General features: G+C 39.2%; 1 long non-coding RNA gene across 1 annotated transcript in view; it reads left to right on the forward strand.

Moving 5' to 3' along the window:
- Positions 1 to 17,892, forward strand: part of LOC126426956 (uncharacterized) — a 30,318-nt gene extending 12,426 nt beyond the window's left edge. Inside the window, exons 2-3 of the long non-coding RNA XR_007576467.1 lie at positions 734 to 771; positions 17,813 to 17,892. This is a non-coding gene — a long non-coding RNA (uncharacterized LOC126426956). The remainder of the gene's footprint in view (positions 1 to 733; positions 772 to 17,812) is intronic.
- The last annotated feature ends 1,049 nt before the right edge of the window (positions 17,893 to 18,941 follow it).

Genomic DNA, 18,941 nt, shown 5'->3' on the forward strand with positions numbered 1-18,941 from the left:
TGCCTCCCATTTACACATTGATTTGTGAAGAGAGTGAGCGTTTCTAAATGCAGTGCCTGGGTGTGGCATAGATTTCATGATTTTCTTTCCTGTTTTCCCATTGAACAGTCTACAACTATCTGAATGTGGTATTTCCTTATCTGAAAATCTGATATTTTGTCACGAAACATTTCAGTTTGTAATAAACTGCCCCCTAGTAGCTTCAGTTATCAACATTTTTTAATGCTTGTGTGTTAATCATTCCAAGTCTGTACTTCATTTTGTGTTTGAATTTTTTTTGTTGCGTTTAGAAGAAACACCAACTCCCCTGTTTACCAAACCCCAATCCATCAGCTGGGATGCTGTATTCGCCTTGGAGTGAAATACAGTTTTATAATTGAGGAAAAAAAAAGAAAACTTTCATGTGAGGCATGCATGTGTGATAGATGATATATTCTTTTGGTCACTTTTCTTTTAGAAGTATCAAGTAGGAAATGTGGCTACAACACAACCACTGGCTTTTACAGCTGAACACAGCATTAAAATGAGGGTTGAAATGAAGTGTTAATTCTTACTTACATTATTGGTTTCAACAGCTTGCTCCATTTCTGTTGCATACCTTGTGTAATGCTATTTGCAAGCATTACAAACAGCACCATTTGGAACAATCCGATGTTAGTGGTTGTTTATAGAATGTTATTTACTTACTGTTACATTACTTTTTGATTACTAGTAATTTTGCGACTTATTTCAGGTGGCAACCTCAACAAGATATGAATCCAATAGTAGAAGGTAAGTTTTTATAATTAACTTCAGAATTTTTTGAGCAGTGTAAATTTTCATGTACTCCATGTGAAAGTGCTTGAAATTTGAAATGAACATGCAAAATTGGTCATCACACAAGAAATTAATCTGGATTACATCTGGTCCCACTGAAAATCTGTATAATCTGGAAATGTCCTGTTAAATGCAAAAAACTCTTAATATAAACAACACCACCCTTGTATTTGGGCACTAACAAGAAGCTCTATAGTTACTGTAGTCTACTTAAGTTTATTTAGTGAAATAGTGTGTCAGTTTTTTTGTTTCAAACTTAATTGAGAGCAGCATAATGTAGTAGCGGTTTCCAGCTGACATTTCATGTAAATCATGTCTTACTAGGTAGCATTCAATTAAAAAAAGCCCAGATTCTCGTGCAATATGAATTTGGTCAGGTGTTGTGTTTTTGGAGGAAATAACTTCTTCAAAGAATTTTTTAAAAAGGTTTTCTAGGGTTGCTATATAACCCAGAAGACTTTCACCAGTCACTGAAGGGTGTGGTATCCCATGATGAGCTCTCCATTTTTCCAACCAGCCTTGGACAACTGTAAAGTTAGGATCACCATTGGTAGCTTACTGCTAAGAAAATTTTATATGGTTCACATAAATTTGTGTGTTTCCACATCCAAGTGTTGCGGACAAATCACTTGCATTTATATTTTTTGGGCTGTGCTTGTATTTTGAGATCTGTTGCTCATGCCAGTAACTATTTTAATTTAACAAAAGGCTATAGATGCACTGGAGGGTTCAGTGCAGTAAACAACAGTATGAACTTACTATTAGCTTTTATTTCACAGCCAAAAATCACTACCGTGGAATAGTATTGTACTTGTTGCCTTCTGCGGTGTGCTGCGAAAACAGCTGGACAGGAAGCGAGATTCTTACTGAACTGTTTGTGGACAACTGTTGTGATGTTCCAAGTGATTCAGATGATGGTGCTGGTACTCGTAGTGGAAGTGGAAGTGAAGAATTAAACATGGCTATAATGAACCAAAGTGAGATAATTGTGAACGACTTAGATGATGAAGCTTCTGACAGTGAAAGTTGGTTGAAGGAGGACAATATCATTATTTTACAAGCATTTGGAGGAAATCTAGGTGTAAAAACCCATCCCACTGAGATCAATAGGACCATAAAGAGAGCATAATTATTTCTAGGGGATTAATTGTTCGATCAGTTGTCGACATAATGACACAAAACAAAAACCATTATAAAGAATCTCCCAGATTTATGAATATCATTGCTGTTGAATGGAAAAAAAATGTGGGAATGATTGTCTTGATGGGACAAATAAAATAAAATATTTGATGGACTGTTGGTCAACAGATCCTCTAATAGAGAGACCGATTTTTGGCATGCTAATGAGCTGAAATGGATTTGAGCAGGTGTGGAAATCGTGGCATTTTAGTGACAATACGTTACAGAGTGTTCAGGAAAACAGGACTCCACAAAATTGAACCTGTGCTAAAGCACCTCCTAGATAAATTTCAGACAATATACAAATCTGAACAGGAGCTTTCTCTTGATGAAGCAAAGTTACCATGGAGAGGGTGGCTTCATTTACAGACATAAAATCCTGGAAAACTTACAAGGTTTGTTTGTTTGTATGATTTGCGAAAGTGTAAATGGTTATATTTCCAATCTAGAAATATACACTGGAGAAAGAAAAAAAAAGCTTAAATACACTAGTGTCTCTGTACTTTCTCCTCACCTTGGCATGTGGCATCACATTTATGAAGACAATTATAACAACAGTACAGCTATAGCCAAAACACTTCTAGGAAGTAAAAAGTGTTTGTGTTACAATACAAATCAATAGAGCTCTCTCTGTGTTTACAAACAGAAGCCAGATCTCTAAACAAAGGTGATACTACATTTTGAAGGCAAGGTGACATTTTGTTGCAGACTTGGGACCGGACCGCAGCGACGCACGGATGCACGCCAAGACCATAGGATCCTACGCAGTGCCGTAGGGGACCGCACCGCCACTTCCCAGCAAATTAGGGACACTGTTGCTCCTGGGGTATCGGCGAGGACCATTCGCAACCGTCTCCATGAAGCTGGGCTACGGTCCCGCACACCGTTAGGCCGTCTCCCACTCACGCCCCAACATCGTGCAGCCCGCCTCCAGTGGTGTCGCGACAGGCGTGAATGGAGGGACGAATGGAGACGTGTCGTCTTCAGCGATGAGAGTCGCTCCTGCCTTGGTGCCAATGATGGTCGTATGCGTGTTTGGCGCCATGCAGGTGAGCGCCACAATCAGGACTGCATACGACCGAGGCACACAGGGCCAACACCCGGCATCATGGTGTGGGGAGCGATCTCCTACACTGGCCGTACACCACTGGTGATCGTCGAGGGGACACTGAATAGTGCACGGTACATCCAAACCGTCATCGAACCCATCGTTCTACCATTCCTAGACTGGCAAGGGAACTTGCTGTTCCAACAGGACAATGCACGTCCGCATGTATCCCGTGCCACCCAACGTGCTCTAGAAGGTGTAAGTCAACTACCCTGGCCAGCAAGATCTCCGGATCTGTCCCCCATTGGGCATGTTTGGGACTGGATGAAGCGTCGTCTCACGCGGTCTGCACGTCCAGCACGAACGCTGGTCCAACTGAGGCGCCAGGTGGAAATGGCATGGCAAGCCGTTCCACAGGACTACATCCAGCATCTCTACGATTGTCTCCATGGGAGAATAGCAGCCTGCATTGCTGCGAAAGGTGGATATACACTGTACTAGTGCCGACATTGTGCATGCTCTGTTGCCTGTGTCTATGTGCCTGTGGTTCTGTCAGTGTGATCATGTGATGCATCTGACCCCAGGAATGTGTCAATAAAGTTTCCCCTTCCTAGGACAATGAATTCACGGTGTTCTTATTTCAATTTCCAGGAGTGTATTTTGTTTGGTTCTGCCAACTTTTTGTTCATCAGAAAGATCACTTTCCTTTCCTTTGCTTTGAAGCCATTTCACTTGCACACACTCAAAGTATGGAAAGAAAAGAACAATAGTGGTACAGCTTTTTACCACTGTAGGGAACAGATCCACACGGGCTGTACTAACAGGAGCTGGAAGCGTGGGACTAGTGATTTCTCGAATTAAAAAAGGAAGAGGGAACAAAAATGAATCTGTTTACCCAGAAATCCAGATTAATTAGGGATGGATAAGTGAGGTTCATGTGTGTTCTTAATAAGCGACAATATTGCAGGGCATTATTGTCGATAATACATTCCGTAGAACGGCTATTATGTGGTAGTGTTCCTTAATAAAAAGAGTGAACTTCTAATATCAGCAGAGGAAAATAAATGTGCAGATGGAATGACAACAGTTGTGTTTACTAGAACTTCACATGAAAATCCCTGATATTCAACAGTTTGAGCTTGAGGGTTACAAGCCTATGTCATCCTACTGTACAACCAGTAAAACAAGAGGGTGAGTGATGATGGATGAAAAAATGGGAGCGAAGTCCCAGCTCCCACAGTTTGATGAATCTACCATTGAATAGCTCATTGAATGCTGTGCCACAAAGGTGGAGCAGGAAACACACGAGCTTATAGTACTGCCAGTGTACAGGACACCAACAAGAAATATCTTACTTTTTGTAAAGCAGTTGGAGACACATTCTGCAAGATCATAAAGACTTCAATGGTAATTGATAGTGTTTAGGAACTGTAATGTTATTTTTTTTTTTTTTTGGTTAGGACTAACAATGGAAACCTGAACTCCCTGAAAAACCTGCCAAAGAATTATTTGAGATGCAGCATCCTTCAGTAATTCAGTAGGAAAACAATGCCCTGTGTTTTATGTGACCATGAAACTCTAGTTTCTACAGACTAGTTATGCTAAGATCATTGGAGAAATATATTTTTATTACAGAATTGTAAGCAACAATTCTTTTGCCATAACTAGAGAGAAATTACAGGATGAGAGTTGTGAGGCAGATGATGCGGATGGAAAATGAAACTTTTGTGAAACTACATTTCTAGTCTTCTCTTCCCATAAAAAACATAAAACTGAACGAAGCAAGGACAAGGGGTAAATAAATCCTGGTATTCAAGAACCTTGTGTGAGGGGGATTCACCTAATTCAGAAGACAAGTTTTTGTGCATACACAAAGTAGTAGTTTGCTACACTGATTCTAGTGCCCCATTAAATCTTTACTAGTGCTTATTCTCTGTATTGGCTAAAGATGTATCTTTATAGCACAAGATATTTTAATCCCAGATGTCAGCTGCTCCTTCACATGGTGTGAATTGTAATTTCCCCTGACCAGTTATGAAGGAAGACTGAATTTATAATTTTTCAGAAACATTTATAGGAAATAATTTTTTCATTTAGTGTGCATTTTGGTGCATATTAACCCATTGTTCAACTAGTAAATTCTTGCACGCCAGTGTAACTGCTACATCTAAGTCTAAGTCCATGTCCATTCTCTGCAAATTACCATGAAGTGCAAATTCAGTGTCCAACACACCTGAGCAGTATTATACGATGGGGCACACAAGCATTTTGTAATGATCATCTGGCTCCCCAGTATCTTAGTAATTAACTAGTCTGCCATCTGTTTTACCTATGACTGAGCCAATGTATTTTGTATTGAAGGTATTTATATCAGTTGACTCTTTGTTGTAGTCATAGGATACTAAGCTTTTTCTTTTCATGAACTGCACTACCTTACATCAGAATATTTAAAGCAAGGTGCCGTTCTTTATACTACTTCAAAATTTTATCAAGTTAGAATTTGATACATCCTTCCAATCTCTCCATGTGCAGAGCTGGTAGGTATACATACTTGTACTGTTTGGGATGATTTTGGCTTTGTGTATATCTTGGCATTGATACTGCATTCACTACACTGTTCAGAAGAGTTTCACATTCCTATATTCCTATTTAGTAGTGGTCACCCCTATTTCAGTTTGTGTTGATAACCCTGTGCTCATGTGACCAGACATTCTGTGCTTTCTCCCACTGCACTTCACTAATTCCCATCATATCTAACTTCAAACCATCCATTTCTGTATTGATGACAAACCTATATGCTCGGTTAAGGTATTTGTCATTGCACACACTGAACTGTTGCCTTATTTGTTTTCTTTCCCTTCTCCCCCCCCCCTCCCTCCTTCCTTCCTGTTGACTATAACCTACAGATTGGTTCCTGCCCAAAGACTTGAGTGGGACACTTTTTTACTCTTCAGAAATATTTCACCTGACAGGTTGTCATCGTCACAAACCATACAGCAGAGGTGCATATCCTCAGGTAATGACTGTAGTTTCCCCCTTGCTTGTAGCCATTCATAGTAACAACATAGCAAGGTCATGTAAGCTAATAGTACAAGGCCATATTATTCAGTCACCCAAACTACAGTTCCTCCAACTACTGGAAAGGTTGCTTGTGCTGTCCCCAGATATTCTTCCATTGCAGCTGGACATACATTGTGGCTGTGTGTTTCATTGAGGCATGCAAGCCACTCTCTTTGACAAGGTCAGTAGTTCATGTGGAAAGAGGGGCATGAAGTAGTCAAAGAATTTGGAGGAAAATGAAATATTGTTGTGGAGATTGTGGTTGCTTTTTTAATTATGCACTTAATATCACACCAGTCTGGACCTCAGTAACTGTACACTTAACATAGTGTGTCACTACATAATAAACTAAATAAATGTATGGTTTCTTGTCAGTTCTGGAAACTTGCAACAAGAATTGGATGATGGCTGGTAGAAAGGAGTTGGCATATAATTGAGAAAAAATAAGAATAACAAAAATGGTAAACTGTTTTGATTACCATGCCAAAATGATCTTTGCAAGAGGTATCAACATCAGTAATATGTATTGGCATTCCAGCATCTCAAGAAGTCAGGCTGCTGAATGCTTTAGGTAGTGAGTAGAACCATGTCTTGTAAATGTAAGTAGCATCTGTTGTAGCTTGATATCTTCATTTAATCCAACTAAAAGCTTATCATGGTTACTTACACTTGTAGGCTTCTGTTGGGGACTTTTTCACAACTTCAATGCAAAAGGAAGTCACTGATGTGAATAGCACACACAGCAAACTGGACAATATTTTACTATATGAAGGTTTTAGAATTTACTTACAGCACTCTGGACTATGAATGTTGTGAGTTACACTCCCCCAAACTGCAGGAGCAGTTATCCTACTGTAGAATTAAATGTTTCAGTCCACAGTAGGCACCCTGTGTTCAGCTTCACAACACTTCTGATGTTGGTCATCTATGGAAAACAGACTTATTTTGAGTCAATGGAGCATTTATGCATTGATCTTTCAGCCACAACAACATTCTACAACCTTTTATTTGTTGTTCAGCTAGCTCATCAAATGCCTGAGAAGCAATGAAGAATTAATTGTTGTTGTGATAGAGCACCAAAGGTGCTGTATTAGGCAGGGGTAATACTAAACACTGTGGGCATAGATCAGAGATGGTAGAGACAGTGCTACATTAAACCTAGATATCAATTTTTATTCTCAGGAACATCAATCACAAATGTGTTACATAAAGAATTGCACTTCCTTCCTATGAGATTTGGATTATACACTCTCAGAAGTCAAATACACCCCATCATTCTGGAAATGACCATGAGTAGCAGTGATGTTGAAGGAACTTGAAGATGCCAAATAAATCTTCCTGGCTCTTGAAATAAAAACTGACTCGAAACCTAGGTGCTTCATGCATTAATACACTCTTGTTTCCCCTTATGTGAGGAAGGATTGAATATTCCACAGGTGATAGCAAAATAACACGAAAAGTCGGGTCATCTTGTGGCTCGCCTGTGCTGTAGAACCCAGGAAATTGTTCACCAACTTCCTGCCTGGATTCAAAATGTTTCACTCCAGCCTGAACAATGTAACACCTGGAACACACTAACTTCCTCTGTGCTGGTAATACCTTGTAGTGTTGTATATGTAATTGTGATTGTGTTTCTCTCAGTGAAAAGTAATTATGAAAGCATGAGGTTTTTTAGCCACCTCTAACATGGGTTCAGTATGCACCTACACTGTATAACATGGCCTATCTGGAAGGTGGCGCATAAGAAATTTCACATGTAGGCCATAGATAGGTGTATTTTTTAAACACACAGTACGAAAATGTGTGCGATACAAAATTTTCCATTAACATGGTGACTGGTGATTTCAGATAGGAGTCCATTTTATTGTGATTTCTTGTTAAAGAATGATTTGTTGTATGTGGCATCCACAACACAATGTAAATCTATTCCAAGCAATTAATATTATTAACCATTGTGATGACTAATTGTAAACAGGTTGATTAATCAATAGAAAATATATTTAACCAGATGTATAGATTAAATAGTTTCAAGTGGATGTATAAGTATAACACCATGGATGATACATACTCACTAAAACAAACAAAAAGCCACTTACAGAGCACAATTTAACATTGACTCTCTCTCCTTTTGTGTTACCTTTTATCTGTTAGTATTATTCATTTGTAGAAACTGTTGTGTATGAACTGGAGGCTATTACCGTGATAGATGAACAGCAAAAAAGTAATGATATAATACTAAGCATATTCATTATATCTTGTACACAAATCTGAGGTACCTCAACCTTCTGACCAGGTTGTATCTTGAGCCAAGTAACAGCCATTGTCTTGGTATTACTGGCCTCTTTGGCACTTCGCTGTCTGTCCAAACCTGTGTAATTATTCCAGTGTTTTGTGGTGCTTTCTTGCAGTACAGCATAATCAGACATGTTTTGGCACACTATTCTCAAAACAAGTGATTGTTATGATTATATTTGTCAACAATTTGAAACTTTGGCAGCAGCTATGTGTATTATGAAAATAGGAGAACTACTTTTGTGTATACTTGACATCACTCAAGTATGGGGGCAATCTGTACCAAAATGAAATACAGAAATAAAAATTTTGACACCCAAGATGGCTAACAACAATTTTATTTTTGATGACTTGTTTCAGCAAATTTATGTTGCCATCATCAGATGTGTAAATGTGCACCCCACAGCACTTGGCAGGCACATACAGTCACCAATTCAAGTGCTAGCCAAGTCTGACAGTCCTTCACTTTGCTAATGTGATAGCAACTGGTGTCACCACTGGAGCAAAGCTGTTGAAATATATGCAACATACCTTGTGCAAATACCCCTCAATACATCTCCATCATGTTGTTGTTGTTGTTGTTGTTGTTGTTGTTGTGGTCTTCGGTCCTGAGACTGGTTTGATGCAGCTCTCCATGCTACTCTATCCTGTGCAAGCTTCTTCATCTCCCAGTACCTACTGCAACCTACATCCTTCTGAATCTGCTTAGTGTATTCATTTCTTGGTCTCCCTCTACGATTTTTACCCTCCACGCTGCCATCCAATACTAAATTGGTGATCCCTTGATGCCTCAGGACATGTCCTACCAACCGATCCCTTCTTCTGGTCAAGTTGTGCCACAAACTCCTCTTCTCCCCAATCCTATTCAGTACCTCCTCATTAGTTATGTGATCTACCCATCTAATCTTCAGCATTCTTCTGTAGCACCACATTTCGAAAGCTTCTATTCTCTTCTTGTCCAAACTATTTACTGTCCATGTTTCACTTCCATACACGGCTACACTCCATACAAATACTTTCAGAAATGACTTCCTGACACTTAAATCTATACTCGATGTTAACAAATTTCTCTTCTTCAGAAACGCTTTCCTTGCCATTGCCATTCTACATTTTATATCCTCTCTACTTCGACCATCATCAGTTATTTTGCTCCCCAAATAGCAAAACTCCTTTACTACTTTAAGTGTCTCATTTCCTAATCTAATACCCTCAGCATCACCCGACTTAATTCGACTACATTCCATTATCTTCGTTTTGCTTTTGTTGATGTTCATCTCATATCCTCCCTTCAAGACACCATCCATTCCATTCAACTGCTCTTCCAAGTCCTTTGCTGTCTCTGACAGAATTACAATGTCATCGGCGGACCTCAAAGTTTTTATTTCTTCTCCATGGATTTTAATACCTACTCCGAATTTTTCTTTTGTTTCCTTTACTGCTTGCCCAATATACAGATTGAATAACATCGGGGAGAGGCTACAACCCTGTCTTACTCCCTTCTCAACCACTGCTTCCCTTTCATGTCCCTCGACTCTTATAACTGCCATCTGGTTTCTGTACAAATTGTAAATAGCCTTTTGCTCCCTGTATTTTACCCCTGCCACCTTTAGAATTTGAAAGAGAGTATTCCAGTCAACATTGCCAAAAGCTTTCTCTAAGTCTACAAATGCTAGAAATGTAGGTTTGCCTTTCCTTAATCTTCCTTCTAAGATAATTCGTAAGGTCAGTATTGCCTCAAGTGTTCCAGTATTTCTACGGAATCCAAACTGATCTTCCCCGAGGTCGGCTTCTACTAGTTTTTCCATTCGTCTGTAAAGAATTCGTGTTAGTATTTTGCAGCTGTGGCTTATTAAACTGATTGTTCAGTAATTCTCACATCTGTCAACACCTGCTTTCTTTGGGATTGGAATTATTATATTCTTCTTGAAGTCTGAGGGTATTTCACCTGTTTCATACATCTTGCTCACAAGATGGTAGAGTTTTGTCAGGACTGGCTCTCCCAAGGCTGTCAGTAGTTCCAATGGAATGTAGTCTACTCCGGGGGCCTTGTTTCTACTGAGATCTTTCAGTGCTCTGTCAAACTCTTCACGCAGTATCGTATCTCCCATTTCATCTTCATCTACATCCTCTACCATTTCCATAATATTGTCCTCAAGTACATCGCCCTTGTATAGACCCTCTATATACTCCTTCCACCTTTCTGCTTTCCCTTCTTTGCTTAGAACTGGGTTTCCATCTGAGCTTTTGATGTTCATACAAGTGGTTCTCTTATATCCAAAGGTCTCTTTAATTTTCCTGTAGGCAGTATCTATCTTACCCCTAGTGAGATAAGCCTCTACATCCTTACATTTGTCCTATAGCCATCCCTGCTTAACCATTTTGCACTTCCTGTCGATCTCATTTTTGAGATGTTTGTATTCCTTTTTGCCTGCTTCATTTACTGCATTTTTATATTTTCTCCTTTCATCAATTAGATTCAATATTTCTTCTGTTACCCAAGGATTTCTACTAGCCCTCGTCTTTTTACCTACTTGATCCTCTGTTGCCTTCACTACTTCATCCCTCAAAGCTACCCATTCTTCTTCTACTGTATTTCTTTCCCCCATTCCTGTCAATTGTTCCCTTATGCTCTCCCTGAAACTCTGTACAACCTCTGGTTCTTTTAGTTTATCCAGGTCCCATCTCCTTAAATTCCCACCTTTTTGCAGTTTCTTCAGTTTTAATCTACAGGTCATAACCAGTAGATTGTGGTCAGAGTCCACATCTGCCCCTGGAAATGTCTTACAATTTAAAACCTGGTTCTTAAATCTCTGTCTTACCATTATATAATCTATCTGATACCTTTTAGTATCTCCAGGGTTCTTCCATGTATACAACCTTCTATCATGATTCTTTAACCAAGTGTTAGTTATGATTATGTTGTGCTCTGTGCAAAATTCTACCAGGCGGCTTCCTCTTTCATTTCTTAGCCCCAATCCATATTCACTTACTACGTTTCCTTCTCTCCCTTTTCCTACACTCGAATTCCAGTGACCCATGACTATTAAATTTTCGTCTCCCTTCACTATCTGAATAATTTATTTTATTTCATCATACATGTCTTCAATTTCTTCGTCATCTGCAGAGCTAGTTGGCATATAAACTTGTACTACTGTAGTAGGTGTGGGCTTCGTATCTATCTTGGCCACAATAATGCGTTCACTATGCTGTTTGTAGTAGCTTACCCGCGTTCCTATTTTCCTATTAATTATTAAGCCAACTCCTGCATTACCCCTATTTGACTTTGTGTTTATAACCCTGTAGTCACCTGACAAGAAGTCTTGTTCCTCCTGCCACCGAACTTCACTAATTCCCACTATATCTAACTTCAACCTATCCATTTCCCTTTTTAAATTTTCTAACCTACCTGCCCAATTAAGGGATCTGACATTCCACGGTCCGATCCGTAGAGCGCTAGTTTTCTTTCTCCTGATAACGACATCCTCTTGAGTAGTCCCCGCCCAGAGATCCGAATGGGGGACTGTTTTACCCTCGGAATTTTTTACCCAAGAGGACGCCATCATCATTTAATCATACAGTAAAGCTGCATGCCCTCGGGAAAAATTACGGCCGTAGTTTCCCCTTGCTTTCAGCCGTTCACAGTACCAGCACAGTAAGGCCGTTTTGGTTATTGTTACAAGGCCAGATCAGTCAATCATCCAGACTGTTGCCCTTGTAACTACTGAAAAGGCTGCTGCCCCCCTTCAGGAACCACACATTTGTCTGGCCTCTCAACAGATACCCCTCCGTTGTGGTTGTACCTACGGTACGGCTATCTGTATCGCTGAGGCATGCAAGCCTCCCCACCAGCGGCAAGGTCCATGGTTCATGGGAGGGGATCTCCATCATATGTGTAATTTATCATGTCAAGTTGTAACACATCATTCCAAGTGAAGAATTTGATTTACTGCCACGTCAGTAATAAAACAAAATTTACATAATACATCATGCATATTGGATTGAATGTACAGCCTCCTGTTCACAGAAGTAATTCTTCTCCTGTACTAATGCCCCAGAATGGAATTTTATTGGGTATGTTAGTGAATGTGGGTTACTCCATGTATGATCTGTCACTTGACTGCATTTGTGTACCAACTTTACCTTACAAATAATTTTCCAGTCTCCGTTTTTGACTTAAATTGCTTAAGTGGATATGCTACGCAGTGCTTCTAAACTGTTCCATGTGACTTCTCGTTTTGCATTTGGGGCGGGTGCTGAAAGCAAGCTCTGGTCTATTTACACTGCCGAAATGACAATCAGATTTGTGATAAATCTTCTTCATTATAACAGCAACGTTTCCACTGTATGATTACTTACATTATTGAGTGTGAGTGTAGATCACTCATAACTTGTACCTCACAATACATTGTAACATGTACGAGGGGTACCCAAAACCAACCGAACAAATTGTTTATTGGACATGGCTTTTATAGTACCGTGTTTTGGTGCTAGGAACACATAGGGAACATTCTAGAATCAGTAAGCAAAGTACTGTCACTGAAGGGCAGAACTAGTTTCAGTAGGGTTTGTTGTGATAAATGTTTTGTGTGATTGTCATTTCTGCAATGGCTGATTTTTGTGAACAGTGTATGGTGGTGAAATTCTGCATTTTTCTCTGAGAAAGTGGAACAGAAACTCTTGATATGTTAAAAACGACATACAAGGATGATGCTATGTGGGAAAAGTAAAGTGTTCGAGTAGTTTTCTCATGTCACAAATGGTGAAATGTCAGTTGATGAGAAACCTCACTCTGATCGTTCTTCCACGGCCCAAACACGTGACAGTGTTGAAAACATTCATGCAGTCACCAACAAAGATAGACGACGGACCATTGAGGACATTGGGGAACTGTTGAGTGACTTGGAGTTCAGTGCAGCAAATTGTGAGAGAAGATACAGGAATGAAAAGGGTTTCTGCCAAATTTGTCTCACAGCTGATGACTGCTGAGCAAAAAGAAGGTCATATGGAAGCATGCTGTTCTGTGAAAGAAGAGTCCAGAAATAGATAAAACATTCTATTTAAAAATTATTACAGGTGACAGAACTTGGGTGCTATGCTTATGATCCAGAATCAAACCATCAATCAAGCCAAAGTTCCTCACTCCAACAAAGCACATAAAGTGAAATCAAACATTAAAACAATGCTGGTTTGTTTTTTCTGTGTGAGAGAGGAGTCATCCAGTTTTCTCTGCAGGGTCAGACAGTTGACCAAACTTTCTAATTGAAATTTTCGGAAAAATAGCGCAACGGTATTCAGCAGAAGCGGCCTGATTTGTGACAGTTGTGTGATTGAACCCTGTCTGCATGATGGTTCTTGACCAAAAATGGTGTGACCCCAGCTCCTTAATACTCATACAACCTTAACCGCTGTGACTTTTTGTTTTGTTTTGTACAAGGTTGGTTTGAAAAGTTCTTGGAATCACCACGAGAGGTCACTGCTAGTTGTTCATGTAATATTAATTGGACTGTTGCCTGTAAACACGTGCCACCTCAGTGCTTTTGGAAGAGAGCTGTGGCGGTGACGTGGGTCTTTTGTTGTTCCCACGTAGTGATTTATAAGGATGGAAAAAATAGAGATTTGACCAGTTACTAAGTACTTTGTAATGAAAAGTATGAAAGCAAAGGACATTCATGCTGATTTCTAGAATACACTGGGGGACTCTGCCCCTTCATATTCAGCTGTTGCCAAGTGGACAAATGAATTTAAATTTGGTCAGGAGAGCTTAGATGATGACCCACGCAGTGGTCAGCCAAGATGTGTCACTACTCCAGAAATCGTTGCAAAAATGCACAAAATGGTAATGGAGGATCACTGATAGCAAGTGCGTGAAATTGCTCATGCTTGCCAGATTTCATCTGAAGTTTATGTCAGATTTGAACTGAAGAATTAGAAATGAAAAAATTACCTGTAAGATATGTGCCACGGCTCTTGACTCTGAATCAAGAACGCGTGCAGTCGCCATGGCAGAGTTACACAAACTAAGGTATGAATTGTTGCCACACGTGCCTTATTCTCCTAATATGGCTCCATCACTTTTCCCTCTCCTCCCAAAAATGAAATTTTTTCTTGGTGGACAAAGATTCACTTCAAACGAAGAATTGATAGCTAGAGTTGACATCTATTTTGTAGGCCTGGAGGAAACTCATTTTCGAGATGGGATCAAGGTACTGAAACAACATGGACAAAGTACATTAATCTACAAATAGACTACATTGAAAAATTAAAAAAAAGTTTTAGTGATCTAAATTCCGAGAACTTTTCGAACCACCCCGTAGAATGAAGAGAGATGTGAAAGGGAAGTGTGTTGCTGATGTTATTGATGTGGAGAGCAGAAATATGGGCACTGTTAAACACCCGAAAGACGAATGTAAACAATGTTTTGAAAAATGGAAAATACAGTAGACAAGTGTATTGGAGCAAGTGGAGGATACTTTGAAAGGGATTGAAGGTTTGTGCATAAAATGTCAAATAAGTTTAAAAAATGTATTAGATTGGTCTCCTTTTGGCAGGCCCTAAAATGTATAATGCATTGTCGTTACACAGAATGACACTTCTCATTGCATTCCTCAGTTGCATCGTTTACAGTTTTGGCAGTGCTCCTTTTCACTAAGACTTCCAAGGTACTGCCAAGTTGCAATGCCAAAGTATAAGTGAGCCGCCAAAGCCGGTGGAGACACCCATATGCTGTCATGCCTTGCTGCTATGCCATGATGAATGCTTTGGCATCTATTTCCACTTGCATCAAAGAAGGACATGCATAGTGGAACATCCCACATTTAACATCTACCTGAGTAACATTTCAAGTTTTTTATGAACATCTTTCATCGGCATAAGAGGATAAAAGTGGCACATGTTAATCCAGACAAACCCATGTTACGCCATCCATTTGAATCCTGACGTGGCGCACAGTTTTTATGTGCCAAGTAATTTGATTCTTTTCAGTAGAAGAGCTAATGCATACAAGAGTTTTCTTGTACAATATTTGTTTAGAAATTAATTTCCGTATCATACGGTTCATAACATGGTACTGCACACAATTGAACATCGCACTCTTCAGATTGAACATGTGCTCCTCTTATTTACTTTCCATTGATGTCTTTTGCTCCAACACACTTGGCAGTGTCTATTTCTTCTCAGTCGAAGAAATACGTTTAGTAAATTGTCATCCCACTAATCATGTTCGAGCTGAAACTTTGCCGAGAGGGAGAATTGAGAAATGGACTGCATTTTTAAAGTAAGCTCTCAATATGTTGCATTTGGAAGTAGTCTCCCAAATTCTTCAGATTTTCGTGTGCAAGAAGTATTAATTTAGAGCTGCAACACGCATCAGATGGCAGTTACATTATATAATATTTTCAGAGACAGTTTCCTCAGTCTTGTCATTTTCTTTGAAGATAACTTGTAGCTGTTTTTTTTTTTTTCTTTCTTCAGTTCATTGTAGTTCATCACTCTAAATACTATAAAGTGTGTAAACATTTTTTTGTCTCATCACATCACATTCTCCTCTGCAAAAAAGTTGCAATTTTCCCTTCCTATGTTTTACTTCCCTCAGACTAGGTGGTATTGCCTTTGTTAGTTATAACTGTGCCAGTACAGTCACGGCTTTCAGAGACAAGAAAACCAGATAATTGAGGACTTATACTGTGTGTAAAAATGGTAAGTAACTTTAGATGAAAGAGGGTATCCACTATATTGGGGCACAAATGCAGTGTATTATAGTATGTATATTATAAAGTGACATAAATAGCAACTTTCTCGTTATTGTACAAGCATATTTTATTGCCATGAGTGTGGTTATTTTGTATATATTAGAGAAAGAGAGGGAGAGGGAGAGGGAGAGGGAGACCTGCTCTTTCATAGTAAGAGACTAGTCAATATATAATTCTTGTTTGGGAAAAGGCTTCTCTTTAAAGTTATCAGGAATATTTTCACATTTTTTGATGATGGGTTGTTTGTAATGGTAAATAATGAGATGAACAAATGTTAAATACTTCGTAACTTCACATGTGGGCACATTGAAATGGTAGTTGTATATGTGCAAATTAGTACCAACAAACAGTGGCAAAATGCATTTGTTGATTGAACTGTTAACACTATAAGGCATTGTGCAAGTACCCTATTGAGTAATACATTTTGAAATGTATTACAGAAGGAAAGGAATTCTTGAAACACCAGGAATTTAGCAGGAATATAAACTAATATTGAAATGACAGAACTCCAACAGAAGACAAAATCTACATCAAAATATTACTTTTTGGAAAATTGGTGTTTCAAGAATTCCTTTCCTTGAGTAATACACTTCAAAATAAGGTACTTGCATTATGCCTTAAAGGAATAAGAGTAATCAACTAATGCAATTCCCCTCTGTCTGTCGGTACTTATTCGCACACATAAACAAATATTGTTTCAGTGTGTCCACATGTGAAGTTATGCAGCATTTAAAATATTTGTTAATCTCATTAGTTAGCATTACTAGCAACCCACCACCAAAAAATCTGAAACCATCAGATGCATTTTTAGGATCTGTAAAATGAATTTGTACACCTGGTGTCCCCATAAATGCAAATGTAGTCCTATCCACACTACAATTAACAGACCACATTATGTAGAACAATGCCTGGAGTTCGTAGTTGGTTTGTTGCTTTGCTATATGCGCACTCCTATATCCATCGTGAAAGTCCACATCGTCACGAGTTTTCTATTGCTTTAAGAACTGTAACTGGACCATTTATTACCACTTTTATTTGTATAATCTTTCAGTGTCTTCATCTTGCAAAGATTAGGATCATGGATGCTTTGATGGCATTACTCGTTCGTCGAACATGCAACACAGCACTATCTGGCAGCCCCGACTCAGTTCAGAGAGCATGTGCAGGGAGGCAATGGGCATATCCCAAATCCACTTTGTAGAGCACAGTGGAAACACAATAACAGATCCCAGACCCATCTCTTAGGACGTGGGCAAGTGGTTAAACCTCCTATTTTTAGAATTTTTCAACACACAGGCATTCTGTTATGTAAATATATGGAATTGGTGTCATACAGTAGCTTTCAGCACTGTATGTTAAAAAGAATGACATTTCTGCATTGCAATATCTACAAAAAATTTGCAAGTTAAGTCAGCAGTGATTAAAGTTAATCACTATTCAAATTCCTTTGGCCATTGTATTTATGAAAAGTCGTTAAATTAACAAAATTATAGCCTTTTTGGTAGAATACCTTGGTTATTCTATTTCACTAACATTCACTGCCATTGTAATTTTTTGTGTGCACACTTTCATTACTTTTAGATTATAGTCATGGATTTTGTGGACACTGAAATATTGTTTTTGTGGACCTTATAAGCAAATATTTAACACTATTCTCATTATTCTGCAGGCTGATTCAAAATAATAGCGAGAGTTGTGGCATTTCATTTGAAGAAACTGTAAATCAAGAAGTGGTGTACAATGAGCTGGAGGTGTGTGCAGAGAAGTCGCCAGATTTCACTGTGGTTGGACCTCATACACATGGATTGACCTCAGTAAAAGATAGCCTATTCAGCGTCATTCTAAAATGTAGTTTAAGGAAAAAGGATTTTGATACATTTTGCTGTAGTTTTTGCCTACAGAGCTTTCCTTCAAAATACAAACTCATAATGCATGTCTTTATCCACATTGATGGTGTACAGCCACCTACATATGTTTGTAAGTCATGTGGTGAGGTGTTTCCCAGTCACGTCACCTTAAACAAACATTTGAAAATGAGTGAGAATGACAAAGCTTTATCTCCTGACAATAACAAGAAATTTGACAGCAGCGATGACTACAGAAACAACTTCTTCGAAGGTGATAAGGAAGTGTCTGTCACTAAACAGACGGAGAAACAATCTTCATCCAAGGAAACTTGTAAAATTTCCAAGAAATCCTTTAATGATATATGTGGCAGACATACAACATCTATTACACACAGTGCTGAGGAACAAGACAGATATGATGATTATGGAACTACCTCTGCAGTGGGTAATGTTGTTGACCACACTGCACTACTTACAACAAAGACACAACCCAAATGTGGTGTTTGCGGCAAGTCTTTTACTCAGTCGGGTCATCTCAAGAGACATTCTTTGACACACACTGGACTGAGTCCCCACAAATGTGATATTTGTGACAAGTCCTTTACTCTGGTCTGTGATCTGAAGCGACATTCATTAACATGTTCGCTGCGGTCGCCAGTGCGAGCCGCTAACGCGCGAGGCGGACGCTTGTAAGCGCACGTGCGCTGAGAGCTGAAATCATAGCCCTGCGAAACCTGTAAGTTTGTGGCGAATAAACTAGATGCCGCCAGCTGATTCGTTTGGAGTTCGTACGCTGGCTACCAGAGGCGCAGCGTTCCACTCAGTCAAAACAGTTCGGGGCTAGCTGCCAGGAGCGCTGCAATCACTTCTCTTTGCAGCCGCACGGCCTTCTATGATTTTTATTTCGAGGAAATAACTTTACATAGTTACCGACTTAGCTCGCCACTGTAT

Source organism: Schistocerca serialis, chromosome 11, assembly GCF_023864345.2.
Source record: "Schistocerca serialis cubense isolate TAMUIC-IGC-003099 chromosome 11, iqSchSeri2.2, whole genome shotgun sequence".
NCBI classification, from domain to species: domain Eukaryota; kingdom Metazoa; phylum Arthropoda; class Insecta; order Orthoptera; family Acrididae; genus Schistocerca; species Schistocerca serialis.